At 44.3% G+C, this 27,208-nt stretch overlaps 1 protein-coding gene across 1 annotated transcript in view; it reads right to left on the bottom strand.

Moving 5' to 3' along the window:
• ctif (CBP80/20-dependent translation initiation factor) overlaps positions 1 to 27,208 on the bottom strand; it is a 192,740-nt gene that overhangs the window by 85,129 nt on the left and 80,403 nt on the right. The gene's annotated exons all lie outside the window — the stretch shown is intronic.

The following is a 27,208-nucleotide window of genomic DNA, read 5'->3' as shown; positions in this document are numbered from 1 at the left end:
ACATTGCTCCAGGCCAACTGACGTTTCTTCTCCACAGTGAGTCTGGATTTGCTTTTCTCCCCGACGATTTCTAGAATGCGAACACATTCTAACCACTCTGATTTGTCCCAGAAACCAATGGGTTGGGCCAGAGCCGTCCTATATGAAATTCAACTCTGATTGGTTAGATTTGATAGAGATGATCCAATCGCTGATAAAACTTTTTTTTACAATGTCCTCATTTTAAAGTCACACAAAATACTTATACTGTAGGATGGCCGTTTCAGACTAAATGTAGGTAGCGATCGATGGAGCACCGGAATTCAATTCAAGGTGAGTCGTCAGGCAAGGCAAGTTGGCATTGCGGGGTGTGAATGAGTGTAGAATGTGAGTTTAAACACCTGCAGTGTGACTGTGTGTGTGTGTGACGGAGAAGTCCATCACTGGCCGCGGGCAGCGTTTGGCACACTGACACCTACACACATTCGTGCTCCGTTAACAGCTACGTTAACAATGCGGGTCGACAGTTAACTTCTCTTGTACTAGACATTGCACACTCTGTTCTTACTCCATGTCAGTAGGGGTGGGATTGTGTCAATGTGTTATATTGGTATATATTGTATCATGAGAAACGTGTTGTAATGTATATAATTCAGTATGTTTAGCTGAGTGGAAAATGTAGGCTTTGACAAAGGGAATTGCTTAATGAATTAGTGCTGGGTATGTTCTGATGGGAGGGTCTTCCCCTACAAAAGGAGCCTCTCTCTCAGTTCAAGGGGGGAACCATATTGTATGGAGCTGGTGATGGGGCAGCGTTGTGTTTTAGCTGTCCCCATAATGGTTACTTTGGATGGCAGTACTGTTGTTTTTCTTCTGGATTCACTCTGTAAATAAACACCCTGGGATTCACTCTGTAAATAAACACCCTGGGGATTCACTCTGTAAATAAACACCCTGGGATTCACTCTGTAAATAAACACCCTGGGATTCACTCTGTAAATAAACACCCTGGGATTCACTCTGTAAATAAACACCCTGGGATTCACTCTGTAAATAAACACCCTGAGATTCACTCTGTAAATAAACACCCTGGGATTCACTCTGTAAATAAACACCCTGGGATTCACTCTGTAAATAAACACCCTGGGGATTCACTCTGTAAATAAACACCCTGGGATTCACTCTGTAAATAAACACCCTGGGATTCACTCTGTAAATAAACACCCTGGGGATTCACTCTGTAAATAAACACCCTGGGATTCACTCTGTAAATAAACACCCTGGGATTCACTCTGTAAATAAACACCCTGAGACTCACTCTGTAAATAAACACCCTGGGATTCACTCTGTAAATAAACACCCTGGGATTCACTCTGTAAATAAACACCCTGGGATTCACTCTGTAAATAAACACCCTGGGATTCACTCTGTAAATAAACACCCTGAGATTCACTCTGTAAATAAACACCCTGGGATTCACTCTGTAAATAAACACCCTGGGATTCACTCTGTAAATAAACACCTTGGGATTCACTCTGTAAATAAACACCCTGGGATTCACTCTGTAAATAAACACCCTGGGATTCACTCTGTAAATAAACACCCTGGGATTCACTCTGTAAATAAACACCCTGGGATTCACTCTGTAAATAAACACCCTGGGATTCACTCTGTAAATAAACACCCTGAGATTCACTCTGTAAATAAACACCCTGGGATTCACTCTGTAAATAAACACCCTGGGATTCACTCTGTAAATAAACACCTTGGGATTCACTCTGTAAATAAACACCCTGGGATTCACTCTGTAAATAAACACCCTGGGATTCACTCTGTAAATAAACACCCTGGGATTCACTCTGTAAATAAACACCCTGGGATTCACTCTGTAAATAAACACCCTGGGATTCACTCTGTAAATAAACACCCTGGGATTCACTCTGTAAATAAACACCCTGGGATTCACTCTGTAAATAAACACCCTGGGATTCACTCTGTAAATAAACACCCTGGGATTCACTCTGTAAATAAACACCCTGGGATTCACTCTGTAAATAAATACCCTGGGATTCACTCTAGCCTTCTGGTCTACTCTACGTGACTGTGTGTGACCACAGGCTCTCTCTGCAGTGTGACCCAATCGTGCAAGCTTACAGTTAACTAGTCCAACGCAATAACGACCTGCCTCTCTCTCGTTGCACTCCACAAGTAAGCAAAGGTAAGTTGCTAGCTAGCATTAAACTTATCTTATAAAAAACAATCAATCATAATCACTAGTTAACTACACATGGTTGATGATATTACTAGATATTATCTAGCATGTCCTGCGTTGCATATAATCTGACTGAGCATACAAGTATCTAAGTATCTGACTGAGCGGTGGTATGCAGAATCAGGCGCGTAAACATTCATTCAAACAGCACTTTCGTGCGTTTTGCCAGCAGCTCTTCGTTGTGCCACTCCAGCCACTTTAATAATGGGAATTGATGGGAAATGATGTAAAATATATCACTAGCCACTTTACAGCATTGCGCTGTTTATGATTGCTGTTTTTGACTTCAAGACTTCAAGCCTATCAACTCCCTATACCAGTCTGCTGTTCCCACATGCTTCAAGAGGGCCACCATTGTTCCTGTTCCCAAGAAAGCTAAGGTAACTGAGCTAAACGACTACTGCCCCATAGCACTCACTTCCGTCATCATGAAGTGCTTTGAGAGACTAGTCAAGGACCATATCACCTCCACCCTACCTGACACCCTAGACACACTCCAATTTGCTTACCGCCCAAATAAGTCCACAGACGATGCAATCTCAACCTCACTGCCCTAACCCTTCTGGACAAGAGGAATACCTATGTGAGAATGCTGTTCATCGACTACAGCTCGGCATTCAACACCATAGTACCCTCCAAGCTCGTCATCAAGCTCGAGACCCTGGGTCTCGACCCCGCCCTGTGCAACTGGGTACTGGTCTTCCTGACAGGCCGCCCCCAGGTGGTGAGGGTAGGCAACAACATCTCCACCCCGCTGATCCTCAACACTGGGGCCCCACAAGGGTGCGTTCTGAGCCCTCTCCTGTACTCCCTGTTCACCCACGACTGCGTGGCCACGCACGCCTCCAACTCAATCATCAAGTTTGCGGACGACACAACAGTCGTAGGCTTGATTACCAGCAACGACGAGACGGCCTACAGGGAGGAGGTGAGGGCCTCGGAGTGTGGTGTCAGGAAAATAACCTCACACTCAACGTCAACAAAACTAAGGAGATGATTGTGGACTTCAGGAAACAGCAGAGGTAACACCCCCCTATCCACATCGATGGAACAGTAGTGGAGAGGGTAGTAAGTTTTAAGTTCCTCGGCATACACATCACAGACAAACTAAATTGGTCCACTCACACAGACAGCATCGTGAACCTCAGGAGGCTGAAGAAATTAGGCTTGTCACCAAAAGCACACAAACTTCTACAGATGCACAATCGAGAGCATCCTGGCGGGCTGTATCACCGCCTGGTACGGCAACTGCTCCGCCCACAACCGTAAGGCTCTCCAGAGGGTAGTGAGGTCTGCACAACGCATCACCGGGGGCAAACTACCTGCCCTCCAGGACACCTACACCACCCGATGTTACAGGAAGGCCATAAAGATCATCAAGGACAACAACCACCCGAGCCACTGCCTGTTCACCCCGCTATCATCCAGAAGGCGAGGTCAGTACAGGTGCATCAAAGCAGGGACCGAGAGACTGAAAAACAGCTTCTATCTCAAGGCCATCAGACTGTTAAACAGCCACCACTAACATTGAGTGGCTGCTGCCAACACACTGACTCAACTCCAGCTACTTTAATAATGGGAATTGATGGGAAATGATGTAAAATATATCACTAGCCACTTCAAACAATGCTACCTAATATAATGTTTACATACCCTACATTATTCATCTCATATGTATACGTATATACTGTACTCTATATCATCTACTGCATCCTTATGTAATACATGTATCACTAGCCACTTTAACTATGCCACTTTGTGTACATACTCATCTCATATGTATATACTGTACTCGATACCATATACTGTATCTTGCCTATGCTGCTCTGTACCATCACTCATCCATATATCTTTATGTACATATTCTTTATCCCCTTACACTGTGTATAAGACAGTAGTTTTGGAATTGTTAGTTAGATTACTTGTTGGTTATTACTGCATTGTCGGAACTAGAAGCACAAGCATTTCGCTACACTCGCATTAACATCTGCTAACCATGTGTATGTGACAAATAAAATTTGATTGATTGATTGATTGATGAGGCTGGTGTAACCGAAGTGAAATGGCTAGCTAGTTAGCACGCACTAATAGCGTTTCAAACGTCACTCGCTCTGAGCCTTCTAGTAGTTGTTCCCCTTGTTTTGCATGGGTAACGCTGCTTCGATGGTGGCTGTTGTTGTGTTGCTGGTTCGACCCCAGGGAGGAGCGAGGAGAAGGATGGAGGCTATACTGTTACACTGGCAATACTAAAGTGCCTATAAGAACATCCAATAGTCAAAGGTATATGAAATACAAATGGTATAGAGGAAAATAGTCCTATAATTCCTATATTAACTAACCTAAAACTTCTTACCTGGGAATATTGAAGACTCATGTTAAAAGGAACCACCAGCTTTCATATGTTCTCATGTTCTGAGCAAGGAACTTAAACGTTAGCTTTCTTACATAGCACATATTGCACTTTTACTTTCTTCTCCAACACTTTGTTTTTGCATTATTTAAACCAAATTGAACATGTTCCATTATTTACTTGAGGATAAATTGATTTTATTGATGTATTATATTAAGTTAAAATAAGTGTTCATTCAGTATTGTTGTAATTGTCATTATTACAAATAAATTATAATTTTTTTTTTTAATTGTCCGATTAATCGGTATCGGCTTTTTTGGTCCTCCAATAATCGGTATCGGTGTTGAAAAATCAGAAATCGGTCGACCTCTACTACAGACACTTTAATCCCCCACTCTGCTGGGGCAGGCAGACGCCCTCAGCCCCACACTTTAATGGCACTTCAGTCATCAGAAATCAGGCGTGCCGCAGCGCCAGAGGAGCCAGCCAGGGTCGGGCAGAACCACGTCAGATGTTTTCCATCACAGTGTTCTTCCCTTGTATCACTTTGACTGACAGCTCCAGTCACCAATGAGAGCGAGGGAGAAGAGCCCATTTAAACACACCCAATTACTCGTAGGCTTTACAGTCACACAAGTGTGATGCTGATGCTTGTCACCAGTAACACAATTCAATACAAAACATGTAATATTGAGTTTCATCCCGTTGGCCCTCAGAACAGCCTCAACTCATTGGGACATGGATGCTTGAGTCGAAAGCGTTCCACAGGGATACTGTCCCCATGTTGACTCCAAGTTGGCTGGATGTCCTTTGGGTGGTGGAGCTTGCTTAATAGACACGGGAAACTGTTTTGAGTGTGAAAAACCCAGCAGCATTGCATTTCTTGACCCAAACCGTTGCGCCTGGCACCTACTACCATACCCTGTGGAAAGGAACTTAAATATTTGGGTCTTGCCCATGTCTCAACCCGTCTCAACCCCTTCATCTACACAAATCCTTTTACTGTTTGCTTTAGAGTGCCAGATGAGGGTTTGCACTTTTCAGATGATTAGTTTCATTGCTCAATCAAGCACAGCTAAAGGGTTTGAAATGACTTCAATTAGTATTTGAACCCAGGTCTGTTCAGTTCAGATCCATTCAGAAAGAGGTGAAACTTTCCAGAGAGTCTGGGCTCGGAGGTCTGGAAAGTTCCATTTCTTTCTGAATGACCTGGATCTGAATTGAACAGACTTGGGTTCCTTCCCTCCTAGAGTCCCCTGGGCTAGCAGAGAGAGAGAGTTGGACAGAGCAAGACAGAAAGAGACAGAGCGCGAGAGAGAGAGTGTGTGTTGGACAGAGAAAGACAGAAAGAGACAGAGCGCAAGAGAGAGAGTGTGTGTTGGACAGAGCAAGACAGAAAGAGAGAGCGAGAGAGAGAGAGTTGGACAGAGCAAGACAGAAAGAGACAGAGCGAGAGAGAGTTGGACAGAGCAAGACAGAAAGAGAGAGCAGAGCGCGAGAGAGAGTGTGTGTTGGACAGAGCAAGACAGAAAGAGAGAGCGCGAGAGAGAGAGAGTTGGACAGAGCAAGACAGAAAGAGAGAGCGAGAGAGAGAGATGGACAGAGCAAGACAGAAAGAGACAGAGCGCGAGAGAGAGAGTTGGACAGAGCAAGACAGAAAGAGACAGAGCGAGAGAGAGAAAGTGTGTATTGTGTGTGAAGCCCCACAGCCCCCAGAAACACAGGGATTATACTTGGTGTAACAGAGACACACACAGAGCACTGAGCCGTTCACCTGCACTGAAACACCATCACACTACTTGTAGTTACACATTTGATAACACAGTCTGTCTGGGAGGTTTGAACTATAAAAGTGGAACTTTCAGCGTTTTAATTAGTAGTCAATATCAAATTAAAATTCCCAGTTTGTTACAAAACCAACTTTATAAGAGGTTTTAAAAATAGTTTCTATTTGACTCAGCGTTCCATGACGTACACTAAGGCATTGTTGGCAGAATAGATGGATGCAGTTCAATGCATGATTAATATAATTCACCAATACATGTCTTGGTAGTCCAAAACATATTGCTATCAGGTTGTAGATCACAGCTACAGCTACTGGTACATTGTTTACTGCCTCCACCCATTCGGGATGCACTGTTTCACTTTAAATTACTCAATATTTTTAACACAAACTGTAACTAAGGCTGGGAATGTCAATACAATCAAACTAGCAAGGACAATGATCACAAGTCAGTCAAAACATGGCTAATAGACTACTTATCTATTTATGTTGCAACCTAAAAACACATTGAGCCTAACGTTAGCTAAGCTAGCTGCTGGGAGGATATCATTGGATGGGTGGCCAACCCCTATGACCTCTGTCATTGCCAACAAAGGGTATATAAAGTATTGAGATAAACTTTTGTTATTGACCAAATACTTATTTTCCACCATCATTTGCAAATAAATTCATAAAAAATCCTACAATGTGATTTTCTGGATTTGTTTCTCCTAATTTTGTCTGTCATGGTTGAAGTGTACCTATGATGAAAATTACAGGCCTCTCTCATCTTTTTAAGTGGGAGAACTTGCACAATTGGTGGTTGACTAAATCTTTTTTTGCCCCACTGTACACACACATATATATAATTTTAAAAAAGCGTCATTCTTCCTGGGGAGTATATGAACAGATTTGAATAAGATGTCATGTTGCTAAAACGCTGTCAGTTCCACTTTCATGTTGCTGGTATTTATTTCAAACAGAAGTTTTTTTTCTATCTTACTAAGTTACTGCTGCTGGGGGGGGGGGGCTCTGATTGGTGGAGTCTGATTGGATACATGTGTGTGGAGGGAGGAGAAGGGAAGAGAGCTCTGCCCTGGGGACTGAGAGGAGGAGAGAGGAAGAGAGCTCTGCCCTGGGGACTGAGAGGAGAGAGGAAGAGAGCTCTGCCCTGGGGACTGAGAGGAGAGAGGAAGAGAGCTCTGCCCTGAGGACTGAGAGGAGAGAGGAAGAGAGCTCTGCCCTGGTGACAGAGGAGGAGAGAGGAAGAGAGCTCTGCCCTGAGGACTGAGGAGGAGAGAGGAAGAGAGCTCTGCTCTGGTGACAGAGGAGGAGAGAGGAAGAGAGCTCTGCCCTGGGGACTGAGGAGGAGAGAGGAAGAGAGCTCTGCCCTGGTGACAGAGGAGGAAAGAGGAAGAGAGCTCTGCCCTGGGGACTGAGAGGAGGAGAGAGGAAGAGAGCTCTGCCCTGGGGACTGAGAGGAGGAGAGAGGAAGAGAGCTCTGCCCTGGGGACTGAGGAGGAGAGAGGAAGAGAGCTCTGCCCTGGGGACTGAGGAGGAGAGAGGAAGAGAGCTCTGCCCTGGGGACTGAGAGGAAGCGAGAGGAGAGGGAAAGAGAGCTCTGCCCTGAGGACTGACAGAGGAGGAGAGCGCTCTGCCCTGAGGACAGAGGAGGAGAGAGGAGAGGGGAAGAGAGCTCTGCCCTGAGGACAGAGGAGGAGAGGGGAAGAGAGCTCTGCCCTGAGGACTGACAGAGGAGAAGAGAGCTCTGCCCTGAGGACTGACAGAGGAGAAGAAAGCTCTGCCCTGAGGACAGAGGAGGAGAGAGGAGAGGGAAAGAGAGCTCTGCCCTGAGGACAGAGTGGAAAGGGGAAGAGGGCTCCACCATGCTGGGGTGGGCAAGATAAAGGGACACTCGTCTTCCTCACCCAAACTCATGGGTCTACACAGCGGCTGTATGAAGAGACTACCAGACAGCCAACAACATGGCCATCCAATCAATGTCCCTGATTCCAGGTCAGTTGAAGAGGCCAACACAACATGGCCATCCAATCAATGTCCCTGATTCCAGGTCAGTTGAAGAGGCCAAACACAACATGGCCATCCAATCAATGTCCCTGATTCCAGGTCAGTTGAAGAGGCCAAACACAACATGGCCATCCAATCAATGTCCCTGATTCCAGGTCAGTTGAAGAGGCCAAACACAACATGGCCATCCAATCAATGTCCCTGATTCCAGGTCAGTTGAAGAGGCCAAACACAACATGGCCATCCAATCAATGTCCCTGATTCCAGGTCAGTTGAAGAGGCCAAACACAACATGGCCATCCAATCAATGTCCCTGATTCCAGGTCAGTTGAAGAGGCCAAACACAACATGGCCATCCAATCAATGTCCCTGATTCCAGGTCAGTTGAAGAGGCCAAACACAACATGGCCATCCAATCAATGTCCCTGATTCCAGGTCAGTTGAAGAGGCATACACCAAGACATAATGGTGGGCAAGCAAAGGAGATACCAGTGTAGTTTGCTTCGATGGGAAATAAACACTGATTAGTGCCAAATGTCCATTCCCAATAAGTCTGCTTCATTCAGGGTTGAAGAGGGTAACTCCAGAGAACGCTCTGAGCCAGGGACCCAAAGGAAAGTGGGAGGGAGGGAGGGAGGAGGAGAGGAAGAGAGGGGGGGGGGGGGGGGAGAACGAGGGGCAGAGGTGCATGTTTAGCTACTGTTGTTTTCCTATAGGATATCATTAGCTGTAATCCAGCTTCCAGATGGTTTACCAGGTGACTGTCTCAACTCCAGTATACTTAGTCATCAAAGCTAGAGGGGAAAAAATGTCAATATTTATACAAATGTTAGATTTGGGGTTTGCATGAGAATCTGTTGTGCCTCTTTCCATCATAATGTAAGAGTTTTAGGAAATAGAGAAAAAAATACCCTTTTCGATATTCCAACTCAGACGGCAGTATTTTGTTTATAGATGGACGTTATCTCCCTGAGCAGCTTTCAGACTCAGCAGACGGCAGTATTTTGTTTATAGATGGACGTTATCTCCCTGAGCAGCTTTCAGACTCAGCAGACAGCAGTATTTTGTTTATAGATGGACGTTATCTCCCTGAGCAGCTTTCAGACTCAGCAGACAGCAGTATTTTGTTTATAGATGGACGTTATCTCCCTGAGCAGCTTTCAGACTCAGCAGACGGCAGTATTTTGTTTATAGATGGACGTTATCTCCCTGAGCAGCTTTCAGACTCAGCAGACAGCAGTATTTTGTTTATAGATGGACGTTATCTCCCTGAGCAGCTTTCAGACTCAGTAGACAGCAGTATTTTGTTTATAGATGGACGTTATCTCCCTGAGCAGCTTTCAGACTCAGTAGACGGCAGTATTTTGTTTATAGATAGACGTTATCTCCCTGAGCAGCTTTCAGACTCAGTAGACGGCAGTATTTTGTTTATAGATGGACGTTATCTCCCTGAGCAGCTTTCAGACTCAGCAGACGGCAGTATTTTGTTTATAGATGGACGTTATCTCCCTGAGCAGCTTTCAGACTCAGTAGACGGCAGTATTTTGTTTATAGATGGGCGTTATCTCCCTGAGCAGCTTTCAGACTCAGCAGACAGCAGTATTTTGTTTATAGATGGACGTTATCTCCCTGAGCAGCTTTCAGACTCAGCAGACGGCAGTATTTTGTTTATAGATGGACGTTATCTCCCTGAGCAGCTTTCAGACTCAGCAGACAGCAGTATTTTGTTTATAGATGGACGTTATCTCCCTGAGCAGCTTTCAGACTCAGCAGACGGCAGTATTTTGTTTATAGATGGACGTTATCTCCCTGAGCAGCTTTCAGACTCAGCAGACAGCAGTATTTTGTTTATAGATGGACGTTATCTCCCTGAGCAGCTTTCAGACTCAGCAGACAGCAGTATTTTGTTTATAGATGGACGTTATCTCCCTGAGCAGCTTTCAGACTCAGTAGACGGCAGTATTTTGTTTATAGATGGACGTTATCTCCCTGAGCAGCTTTCAGACTCAGTAGACGGCAGTATTTTGTTTATAGATGGACGTTATCTCCCTGAGCAGCTTTCAGACTCAGCAGACAGCAGTATTTTGTTTATAGATGGGCGTTATCTCCCTGAGCAGCTTTCAGACTCAGTAGACGGCAGTATTTTGTTTATAGATGGACGTTATCTCCCTGAGCAGCTTTCAGACTCAGCAGACAGCAGTATTTTGTTTATAGATGGACGTTATCTCCCTGAGCAGCTTTCAGACTCAGCAGACAGCAGTATTTTGTTTATAGATGGACGTTATCTCCCTGAGCAGCTTTCAGACTCAGCAGACAGCAGTATTTTGTTTATAGATGGACGTTATCTCCCTGAGCAGCTTTCAGACTCAGCAGACAGCAGTATTTTGTTTATAGACGGACGTTATCTCCCTGAGCAGCTTTCAGACTCAGCAGACAGCATTAGTTTTTGCTGGAATAGCATTTTTCAAAACCTGTCATCGGTGCAGATTAAAATAAAGAAATAAACATTTGATGAGAAACGTAAGGTTTCTCTCCAGCCTCATTTAGACCAGACTTGATAGGAAAACAGTAGCATAAAGCCTATAGGAAAACAGTAGCATAAAGCCTATAGGAAAACAGTAGCATAAAGCCTATAGGAAAACAGTAGCATAAAGCCTATAGGAAAACGGTAGCATAAAGCCTATAGGAAAACGGTAGCATAAAGCCTATAGGAAAACGGTAGCATAAAGCCTATAGGAAAACGGTAGCATAAAGCCTATAGGAAAACGGTAGCATAAAGCCTATAGGAAAACAGTAGCATAAAGCCTATATGAAAACAGTAGCATAAAGCCTATAGGAAAACAGTAGCATAAAGCCTATAGGAAAACAGTAGCATAAAGCCTATAGGAAAACAGTAGCATAAAGCCGATCAAGTTCGGTATGACAATATCATGTGTACTACATATAAAGACCCGCGTCTTTAGTGAACTCTAGCTACCCAGCGACTTGATAAGAAACACTGTAGTATGGTCTCTCTCTCATAGTATAACCTTGTGTTACGTGAGCAGAGGAGCAAAGCCAGACTCAGGCAGCAGACTCAGGCAGCAGACTGTAGATAGACGGGGGGGAGGACGGGACCAGACTAACAGGTAGAAAGGGCCAGACTGATCAGAGTATGCTCAGCACATCTCCCCCAGCTAGGCCAAGGAAAGAGAAGTCATAAGTCATTGAGAGCAAGAAAGCCTGTTATAATATATATATACACATCTATATGTATTTTACCAGGGAAGCTGACTGAGAACACGTTCTCATTTACAGCAACGACCTGGGGAATAATTACAAGGGAGAGGAAGGGGGATGAGTGAGTCAATTGGAAGCTGGGGATGATTATGTGATGGTATGAGGGCCAGATTGGGAATTTAGCCAGGACACCAGGGTTACCACCCCTACTCTTACGATAAGTGGCATGGGATCTTTAGTGACCACAGAGTCAGGAAACCCGTTTAACGCAACATTGGAAAGACAACACTCTACACAGGGCAATGTCCCCAATTACTGCCCTGGGGCATTTTGAAATATTTTTAGACCAGAGGAAAAGGTGCCTCCTACTGGCCCTCCAACACCACTTCCAGCAGCATCTGGTCTCCCATCCAGGGACCAACAAGGACCAACCCTGCTTAGCTTCAGAAGCAAGCCAGCAGTGGGATACAGCGTGGTATGCTGCTGGTGTTTGGATAGGGACAGAGCATGTCATACACACATGACAAAATCATTCTGAATTCCTACAATAGCCAATCCCCCATCAGAAATAGCAGGCAGAAAAGTTCTGAAATTCAGACCTCCCTACACTGGGTCGAGCTGAGAGGGACACGCGTCACAATGCGTGTTCTGTCACGTCTCTACTCTCTGCACATGATCGTGATGCTCCATGGCCAGGTCACAATGTGGGGTTGGCAGGGCGACACAGAGGCGGAGAAGAATTCCAGATCCCGACGACCTCTTAACCCTCACTGTGTAATGATCCTGCTCAATTAAGATTCATTCACAAAGCCCACAACTCCATTGTTCCCTGTCTGCTTATTGATGCTTGTTAAGTCTCTGTCCAAAAGCAATACATTAAGCAGAGACACAGAACGCTCAATGTAGGGCAACACAAAATCACTGTTTCTGTCTGCCGTCTCCAGTCAGCTCACGGTGAAACATGTGATAGAGATGCCATCCTCTCTGGGCAGGAAGGGAAAGAGTTGATTTATTTTTATTATTTGGTTTCTTAAAAGGGACCATGTTTTCTTCAGCACAAATAACACTCTTAATTGTTATTGAGGAAAACTGGCACTGATTGACGACCGTCTGACACATGAGAATTTGGAATGGAGGGGGGGGGGGGGCAGGATTTTATATATGAACCCCCCCCATTCCAGGCTACCTCTGGCGAGCACATGGAGGGCTGTGCGGCCCCCCAAAGAAATGCCACCCCACACCATGACTGACCCACCGCCAAACAGGTCATGCTGGAGGATGTTGCAGGCAGCAGAACGTTCTCCACGGCGTCTCCAGACTGTCACATGTGCTCAGTGTGAACCTGCTTTCATCTGTGAAGAGCACAGGGAGCCAGTGGCGAATTTGCCAATCTTGGTGTTCTCTGGCAAATGCCAAACGTTCTGCACGGTGTTGGGCTGTAAGCACAACCCCCACCTGTGGACGTCGGGCCCTCATACCACCCTCATGGAGTCTGTTTCTGACCGTTTGAGCAGACACATGCACATTTGTGGCCTGCTGAAGGTCATTTTGCAGGGCTCTGGCAGTGCTCCTCTTTGCACAAAGGCGGAGGTAGCGGTCCTGCTGCTGGGTTGTTGCCCTCCTACGGCCTCCTCCACGTCTCCTGATGTACTGGCCTGTCTCCTGGTAGCACCTCCATGCTCTGGACACTACGCTGACAGACACAGCAAACCTTCTTGCCACAGCTCGCATTGATGTGCCATCCTGGATGAGCTGCACTACCTGAGCCACTTGTGTGGGTTGTAGACTCCGTCTTATGCTACCACTAGAGTGAAAGCACCGCCAGCATTCAAAAGTGACCAAAACATCAGCCAGGAAACATAGGAACTGAGAAGTGGTCTTTGGTCACCACCTGCAGAACCACTCCTTTATTGGGGGTGTCTTGCTAATTGCCTATAATTTCCACCTGTTGTCTATTCCATTTGCACAACAGCATGTGAAATTTATTGTCAATCAGTGTTGCTTCCTAAGTGGACAGTTTGATTTCACAGAAGTGTGATTGACTTGGAGTTACATTGTGTTGTTTAAGTGTTCCCTTTATTTTTTTGAAATTATATATATATATATATATATATATATATATATATATATATATATATATATATATATATATATATATATATATATATACACATATATACATATATACATATATATACATATATACACATATATACATATATACATACACATATATATATACACACACACACACATATTATTGGGCCAATTAAGGTATTACACACACATACATACATGTATATAAACACGTACATATGTATACACGTATACATTTTATATATATATATATATATATATATATATATATATATATATATATATATATATATATATATATATATATATATATATATACACCTTTATTGGCCCAATAGTTACATCATTAAATTAAACTTTTGTTCATTTTAACAGGCCTATAAAGTTTCAGGGGAGAGAGAGGAGGAAGGAGAGCAGAGAGAGAGAGCAGAGAGAGAGGAGGAAGGAGAGCAGAGAGAGAGGAGGAAGGAGAGCAGAGAGAGAGGAGGAAGGAGAGCAGAGAGAGAGGAGGAAGGAGAGCAGAGAGAGAGAGCAGAGAGAGGATGAAGGAGGGCAGAGAGAGAGGAGGAAGGAGAGCAGAGAGAGAGGAGGAAGGAGAGCAGAGAGAGAGGAGGAAGGAGAGCAGAGAGAGAGAGCAGAGAGAGGAGGAAGGAGGGCAGAGAGAGAGGAGGAAGGAGAGCAGAGAGAGAGGAGGAAGGAGAGCAGAGAGAGAGAGCAGAGAGAGAGGAGGAAGGAGGGCAGAGAGAGAGGAGGAAAGAGAGCAGAGAGAGAGGAGGAAGGAGAGCAGAGAGAGAGGAGGAAGGAGAGCAGAGAGAGAGAGCAGAGAGAGGAGGAAGGAGGGCAGAGAGAGAGAGCATAGTCAGGGCCATCTGATAACAGACCTTTGGGAATGATTTTAATTTCAACACTGCCTGTGTTGTGGTGTGTGTGTGTGTGAGCAGCCAGCCAAGACAGCTCACCCTGCCAAGCAGCTATATTCCATTTGCTGCATCTTGCACCTCAGGCGGCAGACATTTTGTAATCTCTGTTTGCAGACTTTCCTCTTTGGGGGACCTTTATATCACTTACAAAAGGGACTGCGGGGAATGTGTGCATTATATAAAACATGTTCTTGAAATTACTGTATTTGTCTGCATTGAATTATTATAGTCCAATGACAAATAATGACCTATTCTAAACACTGAAAAATACACTGGTAATATCCATCTTTGAACACAAGAATGAAGTCATGTCAATAAATCTCTTCTTAAAATGACAGACACATGTAATGACAACACAAGAAAAAAAGTGGAAGTTAAATGAACCAGTTGTCCATCTCTTGGAGGAGGAATTTCAGGGATTTGGGCTACAAAAAAGGCACAGAATCAAACACGCCTTGTTACTACAGCACGTGTCACTTCCTTTGACACATTTGTATGCGTTTTTGACCCCTCAACTTTTTCCACAAAGTTGTTACGTTACAGCCTTATTCTAAAATGGATCAAATATATTTTTCTCCCCCAGCAATCTACACACAATACCCTATAATGACAAAGCGATAACAGGTTTTTAGATATTTTTTGCAAATGTATACAAAGACATCACAACTGAAATACCTTATTTACATACGTTTTCAGACCCTTTGCTATGAGACCTGAAATTGAGCTCAGGTGCATCCTGTTTAAATTGAGCATCCTTGACATGTTTCTACAACTTGATTGGAGTCCACCTGTGGTAAATTCAATTGATTGGACATGATTTGAAAAAGGCACATAACTGTTTACAGAAAAGCACGGATCTGGGGAAGGATACCAAAACATTTCTGCAGCATAAAAGGTCCAAGAACACAGTGGCCTTCATCATTTTTAAATGAAAGAAGTTTGGAACCACTCTTTCTAGAGCTTGCCGCCCGGCCAAACTGAGAAATCGGGGGAGAGGGCCTTGGTCAGGGAGGTGACCAAGAACCCGATGGTCACTGACAGAGCTCCAGAGTCCCTCTGTGGAGATGGGAGAACATTCCAGAAGGACAACCATCTCTGCAGCACTCCACCAAATCGGGCTGTTATGGTAGAATTGCCAGACAGAAGCCACTCCTCAGTAAAAGGAAGATGACAGCCTGCTGGGAGTTCAGGACCTCAGACTGGGGTGAAGGTTCACCTTCCAACAGGACAACGACCCTAAGCACACAGCCAAGACAATGCATGAGTGGCTTCGGGACAAGTCTCAGAATGTCCTTGAGTGGCACAGCCAGAGCAAAGAATTGAACTCGATTGAACATCTCTGGAGAGACCTGAAAATAGCTGTCCAGCGACACTCCCCATCCAACCTGACAGATCTAGAGAGGATCTGCAGAGAAGAATGGGAGAAACTCCCCAAATACAGGTGTGCCAGACCTGTAGCGTCATACCCAAGAAGACTCAAGGCTGTAATCGCTGCCAAAGGTGCTTCAACAAAGTACTGAGTAAAGGGTCTGAATACTTTTATTTATTATAAATTAGCAACAACTTCTGAACCTGTTTTTGTCATTGTGGGGTATTGTGTTTAGATTGACGAGGGAAAACATTTATTTAATCCATTTTGGAATAAAGCTGTAACGCAGAGGTGCCCAACCAGTCGATCGCGAGATGATTATACATCTACTAAAATTCAGCCACACAAATCAATACCTATAATCCCTTTGTTTTAATATTCGACAGTCCTCCATTCACAGCAATTTACATAAAATATGTCCTGCCCACTTAGTGATGTATTCCTAGTTCGCGCGGTCAGATGCCGCCCACCAACTCTAAATCGAGGTAGCGGTGATGCCAGGCAGGCAGCTAGCTAACTAACTTTGTAGCTAGATTCGTTCTTAAATTATTTTTTGTGTGTGGTCGACAGCAGCAATGAATGAAGGGGAGGATACAAAACAACTGGAAACGTATCATTTCTACAAGGAATGGGAGGATTATTTTTTTGTCATTTCGAACTCAAAATGCGTGTGACTCATCTGCCATAATAGCATCGCTATCCCAAAGGTAACATAGAACATTTAAAACCGAACACAAAACCCAGGAAAGAGATTTTCCAGCGAAGACTGAATTACGAAGAAGGTACAAGAACTAAAAAAATCAACTGGCAGCGCAGCAGTCAATTTTCACACGGCCAGTGACCAAAGGGAAGGCGGCAACCATAGCATCTTATCGTGTGAATCGCATTCTTGCTAAGCATAGAAAGGTAATTCAAAGATGGGGAGATGATCAAGGAAGCCTTTAATGAGCCTGCAGACTCGCTGTTTGGGGATTTTAAGAATAAGACTGAAATTACGGCCGCCATCAATGACATTCAGTTGTCCAGAAATACGGTGACAAGAAGATGTGAGGGAATAGCGGAGGACCTCGAGGATCAACTGAAGGAGGATATTGACAACCGAGTGTTATTCCCTCCAGTTTGACGAGTCCACAGATATGGTAGATGTGGCACAGATGTGGTAGATGAGGCACAGATGTGGTAGATGTGGCACAGATGTGGTAGATGAGGCACAGATGTGGTAGATGTGGCACAGATGTGGTAGATGTGGCACAGATGTGGTAGATGAGGCACAGATGTGGTAGATGAGGCACAGATGTGGTAGATGTGGCACAGATGTGGTAGATGTGGCACAGATGTGGTAGATGAGGCACAGATGTGGTAGATGTGGCACAGATGTGGTAGATGAGGCACAGATGTGGTAGATGTGGCACAGATGTGGTAGATGTGGCACAGATGTGGTAGATGAGGCACAGATGTGGTAGATGTGGCACAGATGTGGTAGATGAGGCACAGATGTGGTAGATGTGGCACAGATGTGGTAGATGTGGCACAGATGTGGTAGATGTGGCACAGATGTGGTAGATGAGGCACAGATGTGGTAGATGTGGCACAGATGTGGTAGATGTGGCACAGATGTGGTAGATGTGGCACAGATGTGGTAGATGTGGCACAGATGTGGTAGATGTGACACAGTTATGCATTTTTCATCAGAATGGTATTTGACAACACGAGTACAAAAGGAGGAACTACTCACCATTTTGCCACTGAAAGGACATACAAGGGTCGAAGATATTTTTCAAGCTTTCGTGGAGTTTGCTAACAAATTCCAACTTCCCTTTTGTAAGCCGTCTCCATGATTACCGATGGGGCACCTGCTATAGTAGGCCGCACTAGTGGGTTCGTTGCATTGTGCAAACGGGATGATTCTTTCCCAGACTTTCTTAGTTATCACTGCGTAATTCATCAGCAAGCTTTGTGCGGGGAATATGGTAAACATGAAAGAGGTGATGGGATGCTGCGATGAAGATTGTGTGTTCTATTCGACCAAGAAGCCTACAGCGGTGGCTATTTCGATCTCACTTAGAAGAGACGGAAGCGAAGCACACAGACCTGCTGCTGCACACGGATGTGCGTTGGCTGAGTCTAGTTAAATTTTTTAGGGAGATTCAGAGTTGTTGCCTGAAATCAAGGGGTTTCTCAAGGTATCCAAACATGCAAAACATGCACAGTTAGAGGACACAGTGGCTCCTGGATTGAGCTTCTCTCGCTGACCTAACTTATATGCTTAACGAATTGAATGTAGAGCTGCAGGGAAAAGGCAAACATGTAAATTGACATGATCAGCTCTGTGAACACATTTAAATGCAAACTACAAGCTGCAACGTAAGGACCTGCACTTCTTTCAACACATGTATTCAGACCCTGAACGTCAAGGCCAAGGATACAGCACAGCTTGACAGTGGACGTTAGGATGCTCTGGACTTGCTCCACCTATCTGAGTTCGACAGTCGTTTCACTGACCTTGCATCGCTTGAGCCGATTGTCACTTATATGTGCGTTCCGTTTGGCACAGACATAAATGTGGAAGTCTTTGCTTCAAAAATGGGACCACTTTTTCAGATGGACACAACTATAGCAGAAACTGAAGTTCTCACTCTTCAAAATGACATTCAGCTGAAATCCAGGGCAACCACTGAGATGAAGGAAGAGTTCTGGGAGATACTGCAAGAGGGGAAGTAATCCCAACATAACAAGATGTGCTCTCAACTTACCAGCCCTTTTTGGATCAACCTACCTCTGAGTCTGCATTGTCTCACATGAAGATAAAGTCCAAGTACAGACCTACTATGACTGATGACCACCTTGTGTCCTGCATGAGACCTGCAACAAGCTGCTACAGCCCTGACTACGAAAAACGGCTTGCTTCCTCCCAATGCCAAAAGTCACACTAAAAAAAAAAAGGTCGGAAATTAAATGAGTTGCACTTATTTGTGTAAAACATGTTATTGGTCCACATTATATGTGGGCATCAAATAGGATTCATAGCAGCAGGTCCATACTCAGTGGTGGGTTGTGTTTCATACATGTTGTTGGTTGGTTTAGATTTAAAGACTGGTAGATCTCATCAGGCTGGCAAATGGAAAAGTAGATCAAAGAAGTTTGGGCACACCTGATGTAACAAGATGTGGTAAAGGGGACGGGGTCTGAATACTTTCCGAATGCACTGTATATCCAGGGAGAACCATGATTCCATGAAACAATCCCTGATGTCTCACTGGAAGGAGACGCTCTCCCTGAGCCCGTCTACTTTATTGTCCAGGGACTGAACATTATGTAGTAATACACTAGGAAGCCGTGGATGGTACGCACACCTCCTGCTGCATTTAAAAAAATATGTAAATCTAGCAAGCCAGGCAACTAAAAGTAAATATAGACCATGTTTGTTTGTTGTTTGCTTATTAGCAAAATATCTAGCCAGCTCACATAATAACCAGAACATGGCTGACAATATTTTAAATTTCAACTGTAGCCAACTGTAATTCACCATAAAGATTAAAATTAACACATTACAAGGTCATTATTCGCAAATGATTTACAAGTATGGTGAGCTGCTAACTTACTGTTGTTAATGTGAAGAAATTAAAGCAGTGCATTGCATTCTGTCCTCGGTGTTGGCAAAAGCAATTTTGGGAGACACACTATTGGCTCCTTGATGTGCCGCTAGATAAAATTGAGCCTTTGCCACAACGATGTCACAGCACCAATTTGCCAAGCTGCGGCACAGCTACAGTCCACGAGGTAGCGTGGACCGAGGTAGCGTGGACCGAGGTAGCGTGGACCGAGGTAGCGGGGACCGAGGTAGCGTGGACCGAAGTAGCGTGGACCGAGGTAGCAGGGACCGAGGTAGCAGGGACCGAGGTAGCGTGGACCGAGGTAGCGGGGACCGAGGTAGCGTGGACCGAGGTAGCGTGGACCGAGGTAGCGGGGACCGAGGTAGCGTGGACCGCGGTAGCGGGGACCGAGGTAGCAGTGAATTTAGAACTTAGTCAATAATGCTTGCTTTGTTTGCTAATTTGCCAAGCTGCGGCACAGCTACAGTCCACGAGGTAGCGTGGACCGAGGTAGCGTGGACCGAGGTAGCGGGGACCGAGGTAGCGTGGACCGAGGTAGCGGGGACCGAGGTAGCGGGGACCGAGGTAGCGGGGACCGAGGTAGCGTGGACCGAGGTAGCGGGGACCGAGGTAGCGGGGACCGAGGTAGCGGGGACCGAGGTAGCGGGGACCGAGGTAGCGGGGACCGAGGTAGCGGGGACCGAGGTAGCGGGGACCGAGGTAGCGGTGAATTTAGAACTTAGTCAATAATGCTTGCTGCATCAGGTTAGCGTCAAAGTTGAATGTCTCTTGCTCAGTTGCTGCCAAATCAACGGCAATATAAAAAGGTGAATGCCGACAAGAAAGAGGTAAAGATGTGGCTGTTTGAAAAGGGAACATAAACATTGCCCAGTTGTTTTTACAGACAACATACGGTGAATCCTATGTGAAAGACGTATTAGTAAGGGCCAAGTCTTGATACGCAAAACTGCCAAGACGCCATTCATATTGGCTACAACTAGTTGCTTTTCTCAGAGATCCTAGATCATATAATTTCTTCTGTCACGTGACCTGTTTGTTTGCCTTGCCCATTTCAAACCTGTTCCAGTCTTTGATGTGTAATACATGTGGAACTCACACTAATTTGACACATTACTAAAGTGAACAGCCCGTGCTAACCAACTGGTGCTAGCCAACTGGCATCCTCCACACAGGCAGGCAGCACAGAGATACACAGGGTACTGATGCTTAAGTACAGACATCCATCCAAGGTAGCATCCCAAATGGCACCCTATTACTTATAAAATGCACTACTTTTAACCAGGGCCCCCCATAGGACTCTGGTCAAAAGTAGTGCATGACGTAGGGAATAGAGTGTCATTTGGGATTGGGACTTAAGCCAAGTTTCCTCTCGAACCTCACAGCTCACATTATTTCATTAAGAGAGGTATTCCGGAGCGCAGAAGGCAGGCAGGCGAAGGGAGGCTGACGGGGGTAAGAGAAGCGTAGCTCCAACTAAACAGGAAACTCTGTGGAATGTCTTTCCACCCAAGGCCAGGCAGGGCCTCCAATACCTGCTCTCTCCCTCGGTCTCAGTTCAAACCCTGGATCAACTCCAGGCGAGGGTGCACACGCGCTAGTACAAAACATTATACAGCTGCACTATTTGACAGCATCTTGACTGGCTGCATCGCCGCCTGGTTTGGAAACTGCTTGTCACCCAACCGCATGGCGCTACAGAGGGTAGTACGTACGGCCCAGTACATCACCGGGGTCTGAGCTCCCTGCCATCCAGGACCAGTATAACAGGCAGTGTCAGAGGAAGGCTCTAAATATTGTCAAAGACTCCAGACACCAAAGCCATAGACTGTTCTCTCTGCAACCGCACGGCAAGTGGTACTGATGCACGAAGTCTGGAACCAACAGAACTCTGAACATCTTCTACCCCCAAGTCATAAGACTGCTAAATAGTTCACCAAATAGCTACCTGAACTCTCTGCATTGACCCCCTTTAGCACTGACTCATCACATACACTGCTGCTACTGTTTATGATCTATCCTGTTACCTAGTCCCTTTACCCGTATACTCTATTCTTACAGAACCAGTAAAGACATTACACCAGTGAAGACATTACACTATGAAATAACACATATGGAATCATGTAGTAACTACACAAAAAAAAAAAAAAAGTGTTAAACAAATCAAAATATATTTTATATTTGAGATTCTTCAAAGTAGCCACCCTTTGCCTTGACAACTTCGCACACTTGGCACTCCCTCAACCAGCTTCACCTGGAATGCTTTTCCAACAGTCTTGAAGGGATTCCCACATATGCTGAGCACTTGTTGGCTGCTTTTCCTTCACTCTGCGGTCAAACTAATTCAAAACCATCTCAATTGGGTTGAGGTCGGGTGTTTGTGGAGGCCAGGTCATCTGATGCAGGAACCAAAAATCTCAAATTTGGACCAAATGACAGATTTCCACCCGTTTAATGTGCATTGGTCATGTTTCTTGACCCAAGCAAGTCTCTTCTTCTTATCGGTGTCCTTTAGTAGTGGTTTCTTTGCAGCAATTCGACCATGAAAGCCTGATTCACAGTCTCTTCTGAACAGTTTGTGTTGAGATGTGTCTGTAACTTTACCTCTGTGAAGCATTTATTTTGGCTGCAATTTCTGGGGCTGGTAAATCCAGGTGACAACCTCATGAAGCTGGTTGAGAGAATTCCAAGAGTGTTGAAAGCTGTCATCAAGGCAAAGGGTGGCTATTTTGTAGAACCTGATCAACACTTTTTTGGTTACTACATGATCCCATATGTGTTATTTCGTAGTTTTGATGTCTTCACTATTATTCTACAATGTAGAAAATAGTACAAATAAAGAAAAACCCTGTCCAAACTTTTGACTGGTACTGAACATATCTACCACAAGGACCTCGTATCCCTGCACATCACCTCGGTACTGATACCCCGTGTATATAGTCAAGTTATTACTCTGTGTATTTATTCCTTGTTTTATTATCTTTATTTTTCTCTTGTTGTTAAGGGCCAGTAAATGTGCATTTCACTGTCCGTCTATACCTGTTGTTTATGAAGAATGTGTTAAATAACATTTGATTCGATGTTGAACGTCAGTGTGAGTGGGCAGTGTGGGATTACAATGCCTCAGATATATAAACCAGACTCCGACCAACACAGAGACCAAAAACAATATGACAGTCTTGCAAAACAGCCATCAGCTTGCAAAAACAGCAAGGTTCTTTTACTCAGAATCCCAGGCATGTGCATAACAGCTGACCACAGAACTTGAGATGGCTGAGAAAGTGTGATGTGTGTTTCCAATAGTAGCGGTGATAAAATACACAGTACAACACACCAGAAAGAATCCTTCTATTCGAGAAGCATGAATACAAAGCTCTGAAACACAGTCTGCCAATCACCTTTCTCCAATCAGCCCAGGTCCGTCCAATAGGCCTGCTGGATGGATGATGAGTCAGAAATCCACGGCCTCGTCTCTCCAAGAGGGATACCACATTTCTATACAGAACATGCAGTTATTGTGGATCTTTCTGATTCCTTTCCAAAGGGTCACTTGTAAAAACTCAACATCGAAGAGAAAAATTAGGCTCTAGTCTTATGGCTTATTATTAACAGGCTCTAGTGTTCAGGCTCTAGTCTAATGGTTTACTATTAACAGGCTCTAGTCTAGTCTTATGGCTTATTATTAACAGGCTCTAGTCTAGTCTAATGGTTTACTATTAACAGGCTCTAGTCTAGTCTAATGGTTTACTATTAACAGGCTCTAGTCTAGTCTTATAGCTTATTATTAACAGGCTCTAGTCTAGTCTTATGGCTTATTATTAACAGGCTCTAGTCTAATGGTTTACTATTAACAGGCTCTAGTCTAGTCTTATGGCTTATTATTAACAGGCTCTAGTCTAGTCTTATGGCTTATTATTAACAGGCTCTAGTCTAGTCTAATGGTTTACTATTAACAGGCTCTAGTCTAGTCTAATGGTTTACTATTAACAGGCTCTAGTCTAGTCTAATGGCTTATTATTAACAGGCTCTAGTCTAGTCTAATGGCTTATTATTAACAGGCTCTAGTCTAGTCTAATGGTTTACTATTAACAGGCTCTAGTCTAGTCTAATGGTTTACTATTAACAGGCTCTAGTCTAGTCTAATGGTTTACTATTAACAGGCTCTAGTCTAGTCTAATGGTTTACTATTAAACAGGCTCTAGTCTAGTCTAATGACTTATTATTAACAGGCTCTAGTCTAGTCTAATGGCTTATTATTAACAGGCTCTAGTGTTCAGGCTCTAGTCTAATGGCTTATTATTAACAGGCTCTAGTCTAGTGGCTTATTATTAACAGGCTCTAGTGTTCAGGCTCTAGTCTAGTCTAAAAGTTTACTATTAACAGGCTCTAGTCTAGTCTAATGGTTTATTATTAACAGGCTCTAGTGTTCAGGCTCTAGTCTAATGGCTTATTATTAACAGGCTCTAGTCTAGTCTAATGGCTTATTATTAACAGGCTCTAGTCTAGTCTAATGGCTTATTATTAACAGGCTCTAGTCTAGTCTAATGGTTTACTATTAACAGGCTCTAGTCTAGTCTAATGGCTTATTATTAACAGGCTCTAGTCTAGTCTAATGCTTTATTATTAACAGGCTCTAGTGTTCAGGCTCTAGTCTAGTCTAATAGTTTACTATTAACAGGCTCTAGTCTAGTCTAATGGCTTATTATTAACAGGCTCTAGTCTAGTCTAATGGTTTACTATTAACAGGCTCTAGTCTAATAGTTTATTATTAACAGGTTGTAGTGTTCAGGCTCTAGTCTAGTCTAATAGTTTACTATTAACAGGCTCTAGTCTAGTCTAATAGTTTACTATTAACAGGCTCTAGTCTAGTCTAATGGCTTATTATTAACAGGCTCTAGTCTAGTCTAATGGTTTACTATTAACAGGCTCTAGTCTAATAGTTTATTATTAACAGGTTGTAGTGTTCAGGCTCTAGTCTAGTCTAATAGTTTACTATTAACAGGCTCTAGTCTAGTCTAATGGTTTATTATTAACAGGCTCTAGTCTAGTCTAATGGCTTATTATTAACAGGCTCTAGTCTAGTCTAATGGTTTACTATTAACAGGCTCTAGTCTAATAGTTTATTATTAACAGGTTGTAGTGTTCAGGCTCTAGTCTAGTCTAATAGTTTACTATTAACAGGCTCTAGTCTAGTCTAATGGTTTATTATTAACAGGCTCCAGTGTTCAGGCTCTAGTATAGTAATCTACTGGTTTATTATTCCCAGACAGGCCAGTCAGAGACCCGGTGTTCTCTGGCCATAAGAAGCCTTTATGAGTGGAGCAGCCAGTCTACAGCGTCAGGCAGAAAGCCACAGCTTAAAGACAATTGGGGGGTAGATCGCTGGAGGATTGGTGCTTTGGTAAAGCGGGAGAGCGGCGTCTTGCTTTTCTGGTTTTCAGTCAGTTCAGTCAGAGGCGGGATCACGATGACAGACTGTTAGGGAACAACATTAAACCAGTCCCCACTTCCACATTCAGTGGGATACACACTTCAGAACTACATCAACAAATTATTATAACTAATGGTTAACATTGCATATACACTGCACATCAGTTATAACCAATGCTTATTAAGCCACTTGAATTGTTTTGATGGATGAAGGAGAATGATTTCACTTGGTCTTATTGATCAGCCTGGAAGGTAGAGAGCGAAAGCAGGGCAGGATACTGCCTAATGGGCCCATGTCTGGCTGGTATATAATCACTAAGAGACAGTACAGTCTGGTGGTCTAGTCTGGCAGGGGGCACAGATAGGGGGCTCTACAGCGGGCAGCTTTGGCCCACACAGACTTTGTTTACCTCCGCCATCCACAAAGCCCTCTTTTTCTACTTTCTCTTTTCCTCCCCCCTGCCTCCCATCAGCCCCGGTCTTTCTCTGGTCTCTCTTCCCCTCCCTCTACCCACCTCCCATCTCTTACCAGTACAAATCAGGTCAGTGTGGATTGGTTTTCCAGTCTCAAATACAGTGGAAGGAGTACGAGCCATAATAGGGTTTAAGGGACGTGGCATGCAGGATATCCAGGGCCATGTCCCAAATGGTACCCTATTCCCTTCGTAGTGCACTACTCTTGACCAGGGCCCCTTAGAAAATAGGGTGCCATTTGGGATGCAAGCCCCACGACTGGCTCCTAATCCCACAGGGGAGGTGCCTCTAACAGCTATCACCATGCAATCCTCCTCTGTCTGGTCAACCAATGAGATGGTCAAGACCAGACCACCAGAAGTAATGATTATGGAGTGGAACGTGTTGATACTCAATGTCCCAGATGTCTGCCGTTCATTCATGAACTTGGACGCCTTGTTGAATGTCAGATGGTGAAATCCGATGTATATAATGTTGAGGTTTGGGGAATAAAGAAAGACATCCAGACATAACTAATTAACCCATTCACACAGGAAGAGTTGCAGGCAAATTAACCCATTCACACAGGAAGAGTTGTAGGCAAATTAACCCATTCACACAGGAAGAGTTGCAGGCAAATTAACCCATTCACACAGGAAGAGTTGTAGGCAAATAACAAATGAACCCATTCACACAGGAAGAGTTGTAGGCAAATAACAAATGAACCCATTCACACAGGAAGAGTTGCAGGCAAATAACACATTTAGCGAAAGTGAGATTGTGCCAAATGAATTTTGTTATGTATACTAATGTGCGCGCATTACTATACAGTGCATTCAGAAAGTATTCAGACCACTTGACTTTTCCCAAATGTTGTTACATTACAGCCTTTTTCTAAAATGGATTAAACTCATTGTTTTTCTCAATCTACACACAATACCCCATAATGACCAAGCAAAAACTGATTTTTAGAAATGTTTGCAAATGTATAAAGAAATGAAAATCTGAAATAGCTTAGTATTCAGACACTTTGCTATGAGACCGGAAATTGAGCTCAGGTGCTTCCTGTTTCCATTGATCATCCTTGAGATTTTTCTACAACTTGATTGGAGACCACCAATTGATTGGACAAGACTTGGAAAGGCACACACCTGTCTATATAAGGTCCCAGAGTTGACAGTGCATGTCAGAGCAAAAACCAAGCCATGAAGTTGAAGGAATTGTCTGTAGAGCTCCGAGACAGGATTGTGTCGAGGCACAGATCTGGGAAAGGGTACCAAAACATTTCTGCAGCATTGAAGGTCCCCAAGAACACAGTGGCCTCCATCATTCTTTGATGGAACAAGTTTAGAACCACCAAGACTCGTCCTAGAGCTGGCCGTCCGGTCAAACTGAGCAATCGGGGGAGAAGGGCCTTGGTCAGGGAGGTGACCAAGAACCCGATGGTCACTCTGACAGAGATCCTCTGTGGAGACGGAAGAACCTTCCAGAAGGACAACCATCTCTGCAGCACTCCACCAATCAGGCCTTTATGGTAGAGTGGCCAGACAGAAGCCCCTCAGTAAAAGTCACAGAACAGCCCGCTTGGAGTTTGTAAAAAGGCAACTAGAGAACTCTCAGACCATGAGAAACAAGATTCTCTGGTCTGATGAAACCAAGATTGAACTCTTTGGCTTGAATGCCAAGCGTCACATCTGGAGGAAACCTGACACCATCCC

The sequence above is a fragment of the Oncorhynchus mykiss genome, chromosome 12, assembly GCF_013265735.2.
Source record: "Oncorhynchus mykiss isolate Arlee chromosome 12, USDA_OmykA_1.1, whole genome shotgun sequence".
NCBI lineage: Eukaryota > Metazoa > Chordata > Actinopteri > Salmoniformes > Salmonidae > Oncorhynchus > Oncorhynchus mykiss.
Note: the sequence above shows the minus strand (reverse complement) of the source record. Positions and strands in the feature narration are given on the sequence as shown.